General features: G+C 35.3%; 1 protein-coding gene across 25 annotated transcripts in view; it reads left to right on the top strand.

Moving 5' to 3' along the window:
- Nucleotides 1–16174, top strand: part of FRYL (FRY like transcription coactivator) — a 285578-nt gene that overhangs the window by 99873 nt on the left and 169531 nt on the right. The gene's annotated exons all lie outside the window — the stretch shown is intronic.

Here is a 16174-nt window from a genome sequence, read left to right as displayed (position 1 = left end):
CTTTTATTAGTTATATTGTTGCATGGACCTGTCCTCAATGACCTGTCTGTCCTTAATGGAATGGATTGTCTGCTAGGTTATACCTACGTACCTTCCACTCATCTCTCCCACCCCATCCTGCTACATATGGGGGTAGAATACATACTTTGCTTTTTTTTTTTTATAATAAAATTTATTAATCTGAGTCATTTTGTTTTGTTTTAAAAAAAATTAGCTGTAGAGGTAACGTAGACCATCTCAGATGATTCTTTGCAGAAAGATGGCAATCAGGATGAGGATTAGTTTGGCTTTTGGAATTATATTTTTCTAAATTCTGTATCTAGCAAAGCAAACATGCCATCACTGACTTATTTAAACTGTTAAAGATAAGCAATCCAAAATAATTTTAGTTATTACAAAGTAAATTATAGTCACCTTACCTAAATTCTTCTTTTACTTAGTTCTTTTACTTAGACTTTTGATGGGTTTTTGTGTTTCTAAAGAGTGAGTTAAAATTAAATGGGCCCTTTGATCTCTTACACTGTCCTCAAGAGGAAGTATAAGCTGATACACATTTCTAGCCTACTTGATGAAGAAACTTAAAAAAAAAAAAACTATGAAAAGTTCATTGTAATGAATATAGAAAATTTCTCTTTGTTATTTCTTAGGCTTCCAAAATTTCCTGTTAAGTAGCCCTTAAACTTGGACGTGCTTAAGAATCACCTAAGGGATCTTATTAAACAATGGATTCTGGTTTTCTAGGTTTTAGAGTGGGGGTTTAAAGAATATTAAGATTATGAAGTTAGCTTTTTCTAAATTACTTTGAATACAGTGCATTTTGATTAAGGTTAACCATGCATAAACATTTATCTATGTTTTGGACTCACCCATTTAATTTTACTGGATGATCTTTTCATCTTTCCTTTTTAACCCCATTGGTTCTCTAATTCTTATTTATTTATTTATTTTATTATTATTATTATTTTGAGACAGAGTGTCACTGTGACATCCAGACTGGAGTGCAGTGGCACAGTCTCGGCTCACTGCAACCTCCACCTCCCGGGTTCAAGCGATTCTCCTGCCTCGGCCTCCCGAGTAGCTGGGATTACAGGTGTGTGCCACCATACCCCGCTGATTTTTGGTTTTTTATTTTAGTAGAAATGGAGTTTCACCATGTTGGTCAAGCTGGTCTCGAACTCTTGACCTCAAGTGATCTGCCCGCCTTGGCCTCCCAAAGTGCTGGGATTACAGGCGTGAGCCACTGCACCTGGCCTGGTCCTCTTTAAGAGTAATTTTTGCTCTTACATTTGGTTGCTTCTGCAGTTTATTGGTTCTTCCTTTCCTGGTTTAGACTTTTACTTTATTACAGCCTTGCTGACTCACTCCTCTGGTTTAAAACTAGCGTGATATCAAAGGTGGCTTTAATGGTAAAGAACCTATAGTTGGTTGAAAATGTAGTTTACTACTGACAATTTAGGAAACAAAAAAAAGGCAAGTTTTGGCAGTAAATAGTGAGCCTTTACTTTGTGATGAGTGCTTCATGCAGAAGGTGACTGTAAGACGTCTCCGTACACCCTGGGTAGTTGCAGTTTATGTCTCTTTTCTGGCATCATTATTAATAGTACCTACTTCATGCTCAAAACAGCTTTGCTTTGGGCAGCAAATTATATATTCACACTATGGATGCATAGAGTTTTACTCGTTCTGTTCTGTTAGGACTAGCCAATTTTGATGGCAGATACCCCTTTCTTCCCTAAACATCTGTATTAACTATATTGTCAGTGAAACTGTGTTGGTATTAATAATTCCAGCTTCAAGACAATAAAATAAATATGCATTGTGTTATAAAAATACAAATCCAGTAACAGGGAGCTTTTTGAATAGAAATTTTAAAATCTGGGTTTTAATTAACAGTATCTTCAAAAACTATTGTTTCAGGCAATGAAATATTTCTGTCTCTATTTCTTAGGACCTTGAGAATGATTTTTAAATATATTTGGAAAGAGCAGATTTTTTATCTTTGAATAAATAATATCTTAGCACTGTGCCAAATTTGTTAGGCAATTGGTATGGTTTGTGTGGGCAAAGAAGAAAGTTACGATTACAGGATCTTCTAGACTGTTTCATTCTAGCAGAGGAATGTGTTTTAAATGTGTGAAATATATAAAAAGTACTAAAACCAAAAGCCAGGAACAATTTGGGCTATTAATGACTACCTGTGTCAGGAACGTGACAGTAATTGTACCTTATGGCCTACACAAGCAATGTAATTGCTGCATAGGTAACCACACCCCAAATTATAGCGCTTAGTTAAAATACTTCCTTACTGGTTTTATGTTGCTAACTTATGACTATATTATTGCATTGGTCCAATCTGTAACATTTGTATAAACTTACCTTTTTTAGAAACCCACTTATAGCTATGATTAGAAACTTGATTTATACTTCTAAATATAAGCAGTTAATTTGGACATGACCTGAAACCTTTCTATTTAGAATTCTAGGCAGAATGCTGGTCCAACAGTTTCAGCAACAGATTCTCTTCATTATTCAGTGGTTTATTTTGTTTACCTTTGATAGTGCTATATTTGAATTATTGTCTCTTTACTGCTTTCTTTTTCCTCAGTTCAGCTGAATTCATTAAGTGTGGTTATTATTGCCTAGCAAGCACTTGAAAATAATTAATTCACTTTTCCCCTTCATAAATAACGAAGATGCCTTGAGAGCTTTGTGGGACTGGTAATCTGTCTACTTCTCTGCTGTCTAGTCCTTTCATCCTTTTGTGTTTCAGATTTTTTAATATGTAGCCTAGACTCTTCTTTATGTGACCCATACTGGGCTATTCCACATTCAGCATGACCTACTGAGTCCCCTAAGCCTGGGGGTCACCTTTGAATATTTTAACTTTACTTGTATTTTTCCATTTTGTTAGTCACCAAATACATCAGGAAATATCTAGCAGGAAAAATTGGAAATGTTTCCTTATTTTCATTCTTACTGCCTTCTTCCTAATTACTATCAGTATACTTTTTTTTTTTTAAAGTAATTGTCTTTCACCTCAGCAATTTAAATAGCCCGTTGACTTCCACTGTGTCCTCTGCAAGTCCACTCGCCACCTAACCAGTCAAGTGGCCTGTCTGATCTTGTTCCTTCTCAAAACCTTTTTGGGCATTTCAGTATCTACTTTAATATTTCCTGGAGCCCTCTGGGTATTTCATAGGTTTTTTGAGAATCATTTCAGGTAAATGGAAGAGCCCAGTGGATAGGACTCTGGTGCTTAACCCTGGTCAGCCAGAGTTACTTTGCTTTTATCCTTTTTTCTTTTCGGGGTTGAGCATAAAGGTTCATTCTTCAGAAGAATACCCACCTGCTGAATAGTTTCATGTTTGATGTTGTTTCCACAGAGTGGCTTTCCCTGACCACCCTATTTCAGGCACCCTCTGGTTTCCTCTGTGAGTATCCCCTTCACTGCCTTCACAGCCGTTCATCACAGTTCGTAATTTTATATACATGTTTGTATGTGGGAACACTTGCACACACACACTTCTAATACCACTATTGGATTCTAACCTCTCCAAGGGCACAAGGGGATCTCTTTTATTTACTCAATTATCCTTTGCAGTTTTTAGACCACTTGTATTGAAGGTAACCACTGACATGTCTGGGTTTAAATCTATCTTGCTGTTTGTTTCCTATTTGTCCCATCTGTTGTGTTTTCTTCCCCAACCCCCTTTTCTTTCTTTTGGACTAATTATGTATTTTTTAGTATTCTGATTTATTCTATTCTTGGCTTATTTTATGCATATATAAATTAAATTAATTTAAATTAATTATATATTTAATTAAAAAGTAGCTGTTCTGGGGTTTATAAAATGAATTTCAACTTTTTACAGCCTACTTTCAAATAGTAAGATAACATTTTACATATGAGAACCTGAAACCTTATACTTCTGTTTGTCCTCTTATGTGCTATTGTAGTCAATTATTTTATTTCTACATATATTATAAACCCAACTGTTCATTGTTAATTACTTTTACTTTAAATAGTTAATTAACTTTGAAAGGACATTTAAAATGAGAAATAAGTATTTTAACTACATACTGTTTCTGACACTCTTCATTCATTTGTATAGATTCAGGTTTTCATCTTGCATGATTTTCTTTCCACCTGAAGAACTTCCTTTTTATTTTTTGTAGTGCAGATTTGTTGGTGACAGTATTTTAGCTTTTGTCTCTCTTGGAAACATTTTTACTTTTCTGTTATATTTGAAAGATTTTTACTGGATATAGAATTCTGGATCAGTAGTTTTATGCTTTAAGCTTTTCATTGATGTCATTCTAACTTCTGCCTTGTACAATTTCCTGCCTTTTTTTTTTTTAAGAGCTGTGGTCTTGCTATGTTGCCAAGGCTGGTCTCAAACTGCCAGGCTCAAGTGATCTCCCCACCTTGGCCTCCCAAAGTGCTGGGATTACATGCATGTGCCACTGTGCTGGCTAATTTCTTGCTCTTAAGATTCTTTCTCTGTCACTGGTTTTCAGCAGTTTGATTATGGTGCACCTTAGCATGCTTTTTCTTTTTTTTTTTTTTTTTAAATTTATTTATTATTATTATACTTTAAGTTGTAGGGTACATGTGCATAACGTGCAGGTTTGTTACATATGTATACTTGTGCCATGTTGGTGTGCTGCACCCATCAACTCATCATTTACATCAGGTATAACTCCCAATGCAATCCCTCCCCCCTCCCCCCTCCCCATGATAGGCCCCGGTGTGTGATGTTCCCCTTCCCGAGTCCAAGTGATCTCATTGTTCAGTTCCCACCTATGAGTGAGAACATGCGGTGTTTGGTTTTCAGTTCTTGTGATAGTTTGCTAAGAATGATGGTTTCCAGCTGCATCCATGTCCCTACAAAGGACACAAACTCATCCTTTTTTATGGCTGCATAGTATTCCATGGTGTATATGTGCCACATTTTCTTAATCCAATCTGTCACTGATGGACATTTGGGTTGATTCCAAGTCTTTGCTATTGTGAATAGTGCTGCAATAAACATACGTGTGCATGTGTCTTTATAGCAGCATAATTTTTTTTTTGTCATATTATCCTCAAGCTTTATTGAAATCAAATCCACATGTCACACACACATACCATAAAATTCACCTAGTGTACAATTCATGAGTTTTTAGTACATTCACATATAAGTGCAATCCTCACCACAATTTTAGAACATTTCTGTGCCTCAAGAACAAACCCTCTACCCTTTAGCTACCATCCCCCTAGTTATCCACCCAACACAGCCTTAAGAAACCACTAATCTACTTTCTATCTCCATAGCTTCCCCCATTTGGACATTTAATATAAATGGATTCTTACAATATGTGACCTTTTTTGACCAGCTTTTTCACTAAGTAAATTGCTTCAAAGTTCATCCATGTGGTGACACATATCAGTACTTATTTCTTTTTATTGCTGGATAATATTCCATTGGATGGTTATACCACACTTTGCTTATTGATTCATCACTTGATGGACATTTGCAATATTTCCTCCTTTTGAATATTATAAACAGTGCTATAAATATTTATGTAAAATATATGCAAACATAGGTTTTCATTTCTCTTGTTCACATAACTAGGAGTGGGAATCCTGGGTCATATGATAATGCTATATTTAATAACTTCATGTGCTGACAGTCTGCTTTTCAAACTGGTCACACTGCTTGATATTCCCACCAACAGTGTTTGAAGGTTCCAATTTTTCTATAAACTCATATAAAAATAAATCCTTTTCTTTCTTTTCAAGATTATTCAATCTATTCTGAGTTCCTTGTAGTTACATATATATTTTAGAATCACTTTGACCATTTTTAAAAGAAGTCAGGCAGAATTCTGATAGAGATTGCATTGACTCTGTAGATTCATTTGGATTTTATGCCATCTGAACAATATTAAGTTTTCTTCTCCATAATTGTGAACTGCTTCCTATTTATTTAGTTCTTCTTAAGTTCTATAGCTTTCAGAGTATAATTTTTGCACTTTTGTGTTGAATTTATTCCTAAGTATTTTATTATTCTTAATAATACGGTAAATATAATTGTTTTATTAATTTCATTTGCTCGTTTTTCATTGTAAATGTATAGGAAAACAATTGACCTTTGTATATTAACCTTGTATCCTACATCTTTTATAGCAGCATAATTTATAATCCTTTGGGTATATCCCCAGTAATGGGATGGCTGGGTCATATGGTACATCTAGTTCTAGATCCTTGAGGAATCGCCATACTGTTTTCCATAATGGTTGAACTAGTTTACAATCCCATCAACAGTGTAAAAGTGTTCCTATTTCTCCACATCCTCTCCAGCACCTGTTGTTTCCTGACTTTTTAATGATCGCCGTTCTAACTGGTGTGAGATGGTATCTCATTGTGGTTTTGATTTGCATTTCTCTGATGGCCAGTGATGATGAGCATTTTTTCATGTGTCTGTTGGCTGTATGAATGTCTTCTTTTGAGAAATGTCTGTTCATATCCTTTGCCCACTTTTTGATGGGGTTGTTTGTTTTTTTCTTGTAAATTTGTTTGAGTTCTTTGTAGGTTCTGGATATTAGCCCTTTGTCAGATGAGTAGATTGCAAAAATTTTCTCCCATTCTGTAGGTTGCCTGTTCACTCTGATGGTAGTTTCTTTTGCTGTGCAGAAGCTCTTTAGTTTAATGAGATCCCATTTGTCAATTTTGGCTTTTGCTGCCATTGCTTTTGGTGTTTTAGACATGAAGTCTTTGCCCATGCCTATGTCCTGAATGGTACTACCTAGATTTTCCTCTAGGATTTTTACGGTATTAGGTCTAACATTTAAGTCTCTAATCCATCTTGAATTAATTTTCGTATAAGGAGTAAGGAAAGGATCCAGTTTCAGCTTTCTACTTATGGCTAGCCAAATTTCCCAGCACCATTTATTAAATAGGGAATCCTTTCCCCATTTCTTGTTTCTCTCAGGTTTGTCAAAGATCAGATGGCTGTAGATGTGTGGTATTATTTCTGAGGACTCGGTTCTGTTCCATTGGTCTATATCTCTGTTTTGGTACCAGTACCATGCTGTTTTGGTTACTGTAGCCTTGTAGTATAGTTTGAAGTCAGGTAGCGTGATGCCTCCAGCTTTCTTCTTTTGGCTTAGGATTGTCTTGGAAATGCGGGCTCTTTTTTGGTTGCATATGAACTTTAAAGCAATTTTTTCCAGTTCTGTGAAGAAAGTCATTGGTAGCTTGATGGGAATGGCATTGAATCTACAAACTACCTTGGACAGTATGGCCATTTTCACGATACTGATTCTTCCTATCCATGAGCATGGTATGTTCTTCCATTTGTTTGTGTCCTCTTTTATTTCACTGAGCAGTGGTTTGTAGTTCTCCTTGAAGAGGTCCTTTACATCCCTTGTAAGTTGGATTCCTAGGTATTTTATTCTCTTTGAAGCTATTGTGAATGAAAGTTCATTCATGATTTGGCTCTCTGTTTGTCTGTTACTGGTGTATAAGAATGCTTGTGATTTTTGCACATTAATTTTGTATCCTGAGACTTTGCTGAAGTTGCTTATCAGCTTAAGGAGATTTTGGGCTGAGACAATGGGGTTTTCTAAATATACAATCATGTCATCTGCAAACAGGGACAATTTGACTTCTTCTTTTCCTAACTGAATACCCTTGATTTCTTTCTCTTGCCTAATTGCCCTAGCCAGAATTTCCAACACTATGTTGAATAGGAGTGGTGAGAGAGGGCATCCCTGTCTTGTGCCAGTTTTCAACGGGAATTTTTCCAGTTTTTGCCCATTCAGTATGATATTAGCTGTGGGTTTGTCATAAATAGCTCTTATTATTTTGAGGTACGTTCCATCAATACCGAATTTATTGAGCGTTTTTAGCATGAAGGGCTGTTGAATTTTGTCAAAAGCCTTTTCTGCATCTATTGAGATAATCATGTGGTTCTTGTCTTTGGTTCTGTTTATATGCTGGATTATGTTTATTGATTTGCGAATGTTGAACCAGCCTTGCATCCCAGGGATGAAGCCCACTTGATCATGGTGGATAAGCTTTTTGATGTGTTGCTGAATCCGGTTTGCCAGTATTTTATTGAGGATTTTTGCATCGATGTTCATCAGGGATATTGGTCTAAAATTCTCTTTTTTTGTTGTGTCTCTGCCAGGCTTTGGTATCAGGATGATGTTGGCCTCATAAAATGAGTTAGGGAGGATTCCCTCTTTTTCTATTGATTGGAATAGTTTCAGAAGGAATGGTACCAGCTCCTCTTTGTACCTCTGGTAGAATTCAGCTGTGAAACCATCTGGTCCTTGACTTTTTTTGGTTGGTAGGCTATTAATTATTGCCTCAATTTCAGAGCCTGCTATTGGTCTATTCAGGGATTCAACTTCTTCCTGGTTTAGTCTTGGAAGAGTGTAAGTGTCCAGGAAATTGTCCATTTCTTCTAGATTTTCCAGTTTATTTGCGTAGAGGTGTTTATAGTATTCTCTGATGGTAGTTTGTATTTCTATGGGGTCGGTGGTGATATCCCCTTTATCATTTTTAATTGCGTCGATTTGATTCTTCTCTCTTTTCTTCTTTATTAGTCTTGCTAGTGGTCTGTCAATTTTGTTGATCTTTTCTTTGGGTGTTTGTTTGCTTTTCCTTGAGATTTTTGGATTTGTGGGTTTAGCCAGTCAATTTTAGAAATTTTTTGATCATTATTTTTTCAAATAATATTTTATTTTCTAAATTTACTTTATTTTAAAAATATTATTGTTATTTTTTAGAGACAGGGTCTCACTCTGTTACCCAGGCTGGAGGGCAGTAGCTCACAGTAACGTCAAACTCCTGGGCTCAAACAGTCTTCCTGCCTTAGCCTCCTGACTAGCTAGGGCTACAGGTCCTAATTTTTAAATTTTTTTGTAGAGACAAAGTCTCACTATGTTGCTCAGGCTGGCCTTGAACTTTTGGCTTCAAGCAGCATTCCCGCCTTGGCTTTCTGAAGTATTGGAGATTACACGTGTCAGCCACTGTGCCTGTCCTTAATTAATATTTTCTGTTCACTCCTTCTGAGATTCCAATTCGATATATATTAGACCATTTGCTGCTGTTCCATAAATCACTGAGTCTGGGTTCATTTTTGTTTGTTTGTTTCATTATGTTTAGTTGTTGGTGCTTCACTTTGGAGAGTTTCTATATCCATTTCTCCAAGTTTACTGATTTTTTTCTTTAGCAGCGTCTTATCCTCTGTTAGTTCTACACAGTGAATTTATTGTTTTAGATATTGTGTTTTTCTTTCTCCATTTTATTTGAGTCTTTTATTTTCTATTTTTTCATTGTATTTATTTTTTCCTTTACGTCCTTGAACTTACATAAACTTACCTTTTAAAGAACCTATCAATTCTGTCATCTCTGTCATTTCTAGGTCTACTCTATTGACTGGTTTTATAGGACACAGTTTCCTACTCCTTGACACATTTAATACATTTTAATTGGATGCTGCCATTTGTGACATCATTGAGTGCTGGATTTTGTCACATTATTTTAAAATGTGTTGTTTGTTTTGGAAGGCAGTGACTTACAGATCAGCTTGATCCTTTGTAGCTTGGTTTGGAGGATTGTTTTGGAGTCTTTGAAACTACTTTAAGGAGTGCTTAGATAGTTGCTAGCCCCATTATGAGGCATGACCTTCTGGAGAATCTACAGAATGCCCTCAGTATTTAATGGGGACATCTCCTGTGATTTGTGGGACTTCATGGGATCCCTTCCTGTACTGTAGTCCTAAAAGTGCCCCTAGGCCCAGAAGTTGGGGTGCTTGTAGTGTTCCTCTTTTCTCTCATCTCTCAGCGGTCATCATTCTCCTTTATCATGTCTGAAAACCTTGATCATATACTTTGTACAATGTTGTAATTATTATGGTAGGAGAATAAGCCCAATTCCAGTTACTCCATCAGGGCCAGAAGTAGAAGTCTTGAAAATGAAATTTTTTAAACCAACTATTCATTTTGGAATACTTTTAGATTTATAGAAAAGTTGCAGGGATAATACAAAGAGTTTACGTGTACTCTACAATCAGTTTCCACTACTGTTACTATTTTACATTATTGTCGCACACTGTTTACAACTAATAAACCAATGTCGATGCATTATTATTTACAAAAGCTCATACTTTATTTGGATTTTTCTTATTTTTATCCATTGTCCTTTTTCTGCTTCAAGAAACCACTTTACATTCAGTTGCCACATTTCCTTAGGCTCCTCTAGACTGTGACAATTTCTCAGATTTTCCTTGTTTTTAATGATCTTGATAATGTTGGAATATTGGTTGAGTATTTTGTATACTGTCCCTCAATTTGGATTTGTCTTATGTTTTTTCTTTATAATGGTTAGACTGGGCTTAAAGGTTTTTGGGAAGAAGAATATAGATTAAGTGCCATTCTCATCACATCATATCAAAAGTCTGTAGCATTAAAATAACTTATGTCAATTTAGTAAATAAAAACGACTTAAAATGATAATGTTAACCTTGATCTCCTGGATGAGGTGGTGTTTGTCAGGTTTCTCCATAATAAAATTACCCCTTTATCCCTGCTTTTATTTCCCTGGGATTTATTTCCCTAGGAATGAACTGTGACACCACAGGTGAAATGGTGCCAACCCTGGAAGCTCATTAGAGACAGTGCTCAGGGTTTTTATTAGCGCTATTCGTGTAGACACCCCCTTAGCTGGCATAAACTCAAATTTTAGACTCCCAGGAGGAAAGCAGGTGTTTGATGTAAATTGTATTATTTATACAAACAGTTTAGGCATAGTGGAGCCACTCTTATCAGTTCTGGGAGTGGTGGGTCCCTCCCAAAATCTAAGTTTTCAGATGTCAGCCAAGGGCCAACCTTGTAAGGCCTTTCAAAGGATAGCAGTCAGGCCTGGTAGGTTAACTCCTTTCCCATACAATGAAAACTTTATCTCTTCTCCCCTGTTTATTTACTTCTTCAGTCATTCATTTATATCAATATGGACTTACAAATTTTAGTTTTTTACTTTTCATTATATTCTAAACCTATGTTGTTTATTTTGTTGCTCAAATTTGTTTCAGCTTTGACCATTAAGAGCTCTTTCAGTCAGCCCCTGTATCTCTAACATACCACATTATTTTATTTTTTGAGCCCTTGTCTTGCTCTACCTTCTCTACTTTCTTTGTTTCTGATACTCTAAGATGCTCCAGGCTTATCTTGTATATTTTCTGCCCGAGTCCTAGAATCAGTATTTCTTCAAGGAGCCCTGCTTCTTCTTTTTTCTTCTTCGTCTCCGTCTCCTTCTCCTTCTCCTTCTTCTTTTTTGTTTCTGTTTTTGGAGGCAAGAGTCTCACTTAGTTGCCCAGTGTCTGGAGTGCAGTGGTGCGATCTTGGCTCCCTGCAACCTCCGCTTCCGGGGTTCCAGCAGCAATTCTTGTGTCTCAGCCTTCCGAGTAGCTGGGACTACAAGCGCACACCACTATGCCTGGCTAATTTTTGTATTTTCAGTAGAGACAGGGTTTTGCCATGTTGTCTAGGTTGGTCTTGATCTCCTGGCCTCAAGCGATCCACCCACCTTGGCTTCCCAGAGTGTTCGGATTACAGATGTGAGCCATTGCACCCAGCCCCTGCTTTCTTTTTGTAGTAAAGTTTAAAAATGTTAAAACATTTTTGAAGAAAATTTGAGAAATATAGGAAGGCATAAGTAAAATAGAAGAAAGAAGTAAGTATATCAGAAAGTTAATCAATGCTATAGGTAGTTACTATTAGCATTTTGTTGTGGTATTTAATGAGGTTTCAAAGAAAAATATGAAGTGATTGTTATAACCGTTTTTTTATTCTTGTTTATATTTCACATGTGGTGGTAATTACATAATAGACGTAAAAGCAGTTTTCCTTCTACCTAAAACCTTTATTTTGTTATTTATTTGTTTATTTGAGAGGGTCTCACTGTCACTCAGGCAGGAGTGCAGTGGCGCATTCATGTCTTACTGCGGCCTCAACTTCTGGCCCCGTTGATCCTCCCGCTTCATCCTCCTGAGTAGCTGGAACTGCAAGCGGGTGCCACCACACCCAGCAAAATTTTTTTTTTTTTTGTAGTTTTTTGTAGAGATGGGGTTTTGCTATGTTGTCCAGGCTGGTCTCAAACTCCTGGGCTCCAGCAATCCTCTGTCTTGGCCCCTCAAAGTGTTGGGATTACAGCTGTCAGCCACCTTACCCAGCCTACCTAAAACCTTTCAGTCTCTTTTCTAAACTCCAGAAAAGAGAGGACTCTGAAAAGCTGAACTCTCTGGGGGCTGTAGAAGGTTCTAGCATTAATATGGTATTTGACATTTGTATAGAAAAACTTGCCAATTTCTCTTTTTTCCTGTGGTAATTCTGGATACCAGTTTAATAATTTTGGAGATACTTAAAACTCTCAATATGAGGAATAATTCATATATTTTTACTTTTTTCCTATGAATGAGTAATTGAAGAATTTTGTTTAGCCAGATCGTTTAATTCTCATCAATTACATAATATTTCTAGTTAAATCCAAACTTCATTCTCTATTAAGTAACATTTTATTCAGATCCATATCTAAATAGCAATATTTTGTGAGATTTACTAAGAATTTTTCCTGGTATGTATGGTTTTGGTGTATTGGAATGTACCTCTGTTAACTCTCTGCTTAAAAATGTAAAGCAAGTAGCTACTTCAGTGAATCCTCAAAGTGCCAGTTAAATGGGCATAGAGTTAAGTGGAAGTTGATTAAAAGAAATAGGGAAACCTACTTTTTAACTTGTTGAGGGCAAGAGAACTTCCATGGTCATCTTTTGTGTCAAATCTTTACTAAATAGTATTTGGCTCATGCCAGGAGGACCTTATTCAATAAAGGCTGATAATATTGAATTTTGAATTTCTTAAAAATGTTTTAAAACTTATCATTTAAAAAGCCTTCTTTAATATATAATCTAAAAGTGGGGAGGAGTATAATTGAAGGAAATTATCCAAATTAGATTTTTCTGCTTTGCCAAGGATATGCCATCAAGAAACAATTTCTGTGACTTTTAATGGTGATGAGGTATGTGATACAATTTGGAGAATTCTGAATTTATAAAAAGAATAAAATCGAAAGTTGGCATCGTTTGTCTTTTGACAATCTTGCAGTAAGCTCTAGGCTGTGACTTAGTTTCTGTGATTAATTGGCAGGTTAAGGATAGAAAACTCATTTGAAGATTGATAGCAGTATCATTCTTTGTGTAATTTAAAAACAGGATTAGTAGCTGGAGCAACATGGCAAGAACCTACTTCTCCAAACAAAACAAAAAAAAACAAAAAAAAACAAACAAAAAAAAAAAAAAAAGAAAAGAAAAAAAAGAAAGACAAAATAAGCTGGGTGTGGTGGTGTGCGCCTGTCTACCCAGCTACTTGAAAGGCCGAGGTGGGAGGATGGCTTGATCCCAGGAGTTTGAGGCTGCAGTGACCTTGTTCGTGCCACTGCACTCCAGCCTGGGCAACAGAATGAGACCCCATATCAAAACAAAACAAAATAGGATTAGTAATCAAAGGATTGTAAAAGCATTCAGAATATAGTGGGACTCTTCCATCATCATCTAAAAGGTTTGATTGGTTGGATGCATATGTAGTCATCCTAGTTAATACTTTGCTAATCTGGATGATAAAAGTTTAGGAAGGATTAGAAAGAAAATACTTATTCCACTAAGCTTTGCTAAGATGTTTGTGATTAATAGTTGAAATAGTAACTATTTATTTTATTCTTTACATTTCAGAATTGAGTTCAGAGAGAGAATGAGGCTCTGCCCACATAGGCCTATGGACTTAGTCTCCATATAAATGGGAAGTGCCATAGTCACCTTCTTTGTGTGTATGATAAAGCCCTGATGTAAAATGGAACTTCCAAAATAAGCTCTGAAATTAATTTCTTGCGTTTATGTTCCAAAGAAACTATTAATTTGCCTGGGAGATAAATACATATATACAGTCATATATATCCATTATATATACACATATCTGTATCAGTCATATGTACATACACATATATATAATGCACACATGTATAACGTATATATACATTATATATAATGCACATGACTATATACATTATATGTATGATCATATGTACTTATACATGATTACATGTACATTATATGTACATGGTTATACATTATATATTATGCATGATTATACATGGATATATACATATAATGTATATACAGTCATGTGCATTATATATAAGATATACATTATATGTATGTGCATTATATGTATATATATGTGTATGTATGTATATATGACTGATACATATATAATTATATATAATATATAAAATATATATGTTTACTATATGTAACATATTTATATTATATATTATATATTTATATAATGTATATTTAAATGTATTTTGAATGTATATTATACAAATTTTCATGAATGTATAATGTAGTCATGTGTAGATAATGTATAATGATACATTATATAATGTATATAGTGATACATTATATATAATGTATATATGTATATATATGACTGATTAGATAGACAAGAAACTTTAGGTTCTGATTTTTTTTATAGACCCATATAGACAAAACTTAAGCAGAAGACAATTCATTTTTATTAAAGTTGTGAGAAAATCGCCTATTATTTGACCCCTTCCCTCCCCCCAAAAGTTATCATACTCTAACATTCTGTATGACAAATAGTTTTGCTTGTTATAGTTTGTAAAGGTTTACTGGGAATGAACCTCAGTTACTTTGATGGAACATTATAGCCAAATAGTAGTAAGTAGCTTTTAAGATTCATATGATAGTAATAGGCTTAGCTCAATAGGAGTACAAAGAATATGGCAAAATATCTAGACTTACGCCTACTAACTTGTCTACTTACTGACATGGTTCAGTTCTGAGCCGTGGCATTTAACAATGTAGTTTGGGTCTAAATTGGCTTATTTCCTGAATTTGTTAACAACTGTTTGATGAAAAGAGGATTGTATTATGAAATCACTTTGGGGGATAAATTAATCAGAAAGAAAAAGTATACTAGTTTCTGTAAAACATGGAATATTTTGCATGTTGACATATATTGTTGATGTATAAGAATGAGATGTATTATAGTATGTAATGTTTCTGAGCTGTGGGATGCACTTTTTTCATTCAGCATCTTAAGGCATGTTTTCCATTATATGAGGAGAAATCCTGGTGTCTAAACTAATTCTGAAATGTCTCTAATCGCGATGTACCCAAACAAGAGTATTGTGGTATTATGGTTCTGTGTTGGTTAGCCTTTGCCTTCCTGATTTGAATTTACTTTTTAGGTCACCTTAGGAGTAGGGATGGCCATATTTCTTGGACTGCTCTGAGAAAAAATATACCTTCAAATGACCCCCACCCCTTCCAAAAAATACCACTACCACTGAATATCTCTTAATGAATTTCCTATAATGTATAATAGTTTTTTGTGAAAGGATGTTATTTTAGCTTCTAATACAGTGCCTAGCCATTTGGCTGTGAATAAATTTATTCAGTTATTACTTTGATCACTGCATTTCCTTATTCTTTGTGTTACTTAAAGGGTACAATGCTATAGATGGATTGGTACAAATGTATTGCTACATATGGAAAAAAACAACTCTAAACATGTGACCTTCAAAGTCACAGTAAACTAATATGAGGCCAAGACATTTTTCTTCTGATAATGACATATTATTTGTTCATTTTGGTTGTGAAATTTTTCTACTGTTTTCTACTGAAGAGCAGTTAGGCTTTAACAGCGTCTGCTTTCAGTGTAGAACAGCTTCTATAGAAGAAAGTTTTACAAATGTTTAGTATTTTATTTGACCAGAGGATTTCTTGCTGTTCATTGACATTTTGACTATATGATTTTCAAGAGAATTATGTGCTATATTAAGAATAGAAGACTGTATTTTTAACTAATCCCATTATTATAATAGAGTTATCTCTTTTGAATAAGTTGCGTGCAGCAGAGGAAAGTTTGTCCTGAGCTGAGCAGTTTTAGAGGCTGATGGAGGCTCAGCCATAGTGTTCATTACATCATCTTTTCATTCCATTGGCCAGCGTGATCTCTAGTGGGGTAAGTGAGACAGTGGACTCTGCATCATCACAAACATGCTGAGAAAATCACTGCTTACTGCCTGGGTGTGTAGAGGGGTGGA

Source organism: Papio anubis, chromosome 3 (assembly GCF_008728515.1).
Source record: "Papio anubis isolate 15944 chromosome 3, Panubis1.0, whole genome shotgun sequence".
Lineage (NCBI taxonomy): Eukaryota > Metazoa > Chordata > Mammalia > Primates > Cercopithecidae > Papio > Papio anubis.
This window is presented reverse-complemented; position numbering and strand designations above follow the sequence as displayed.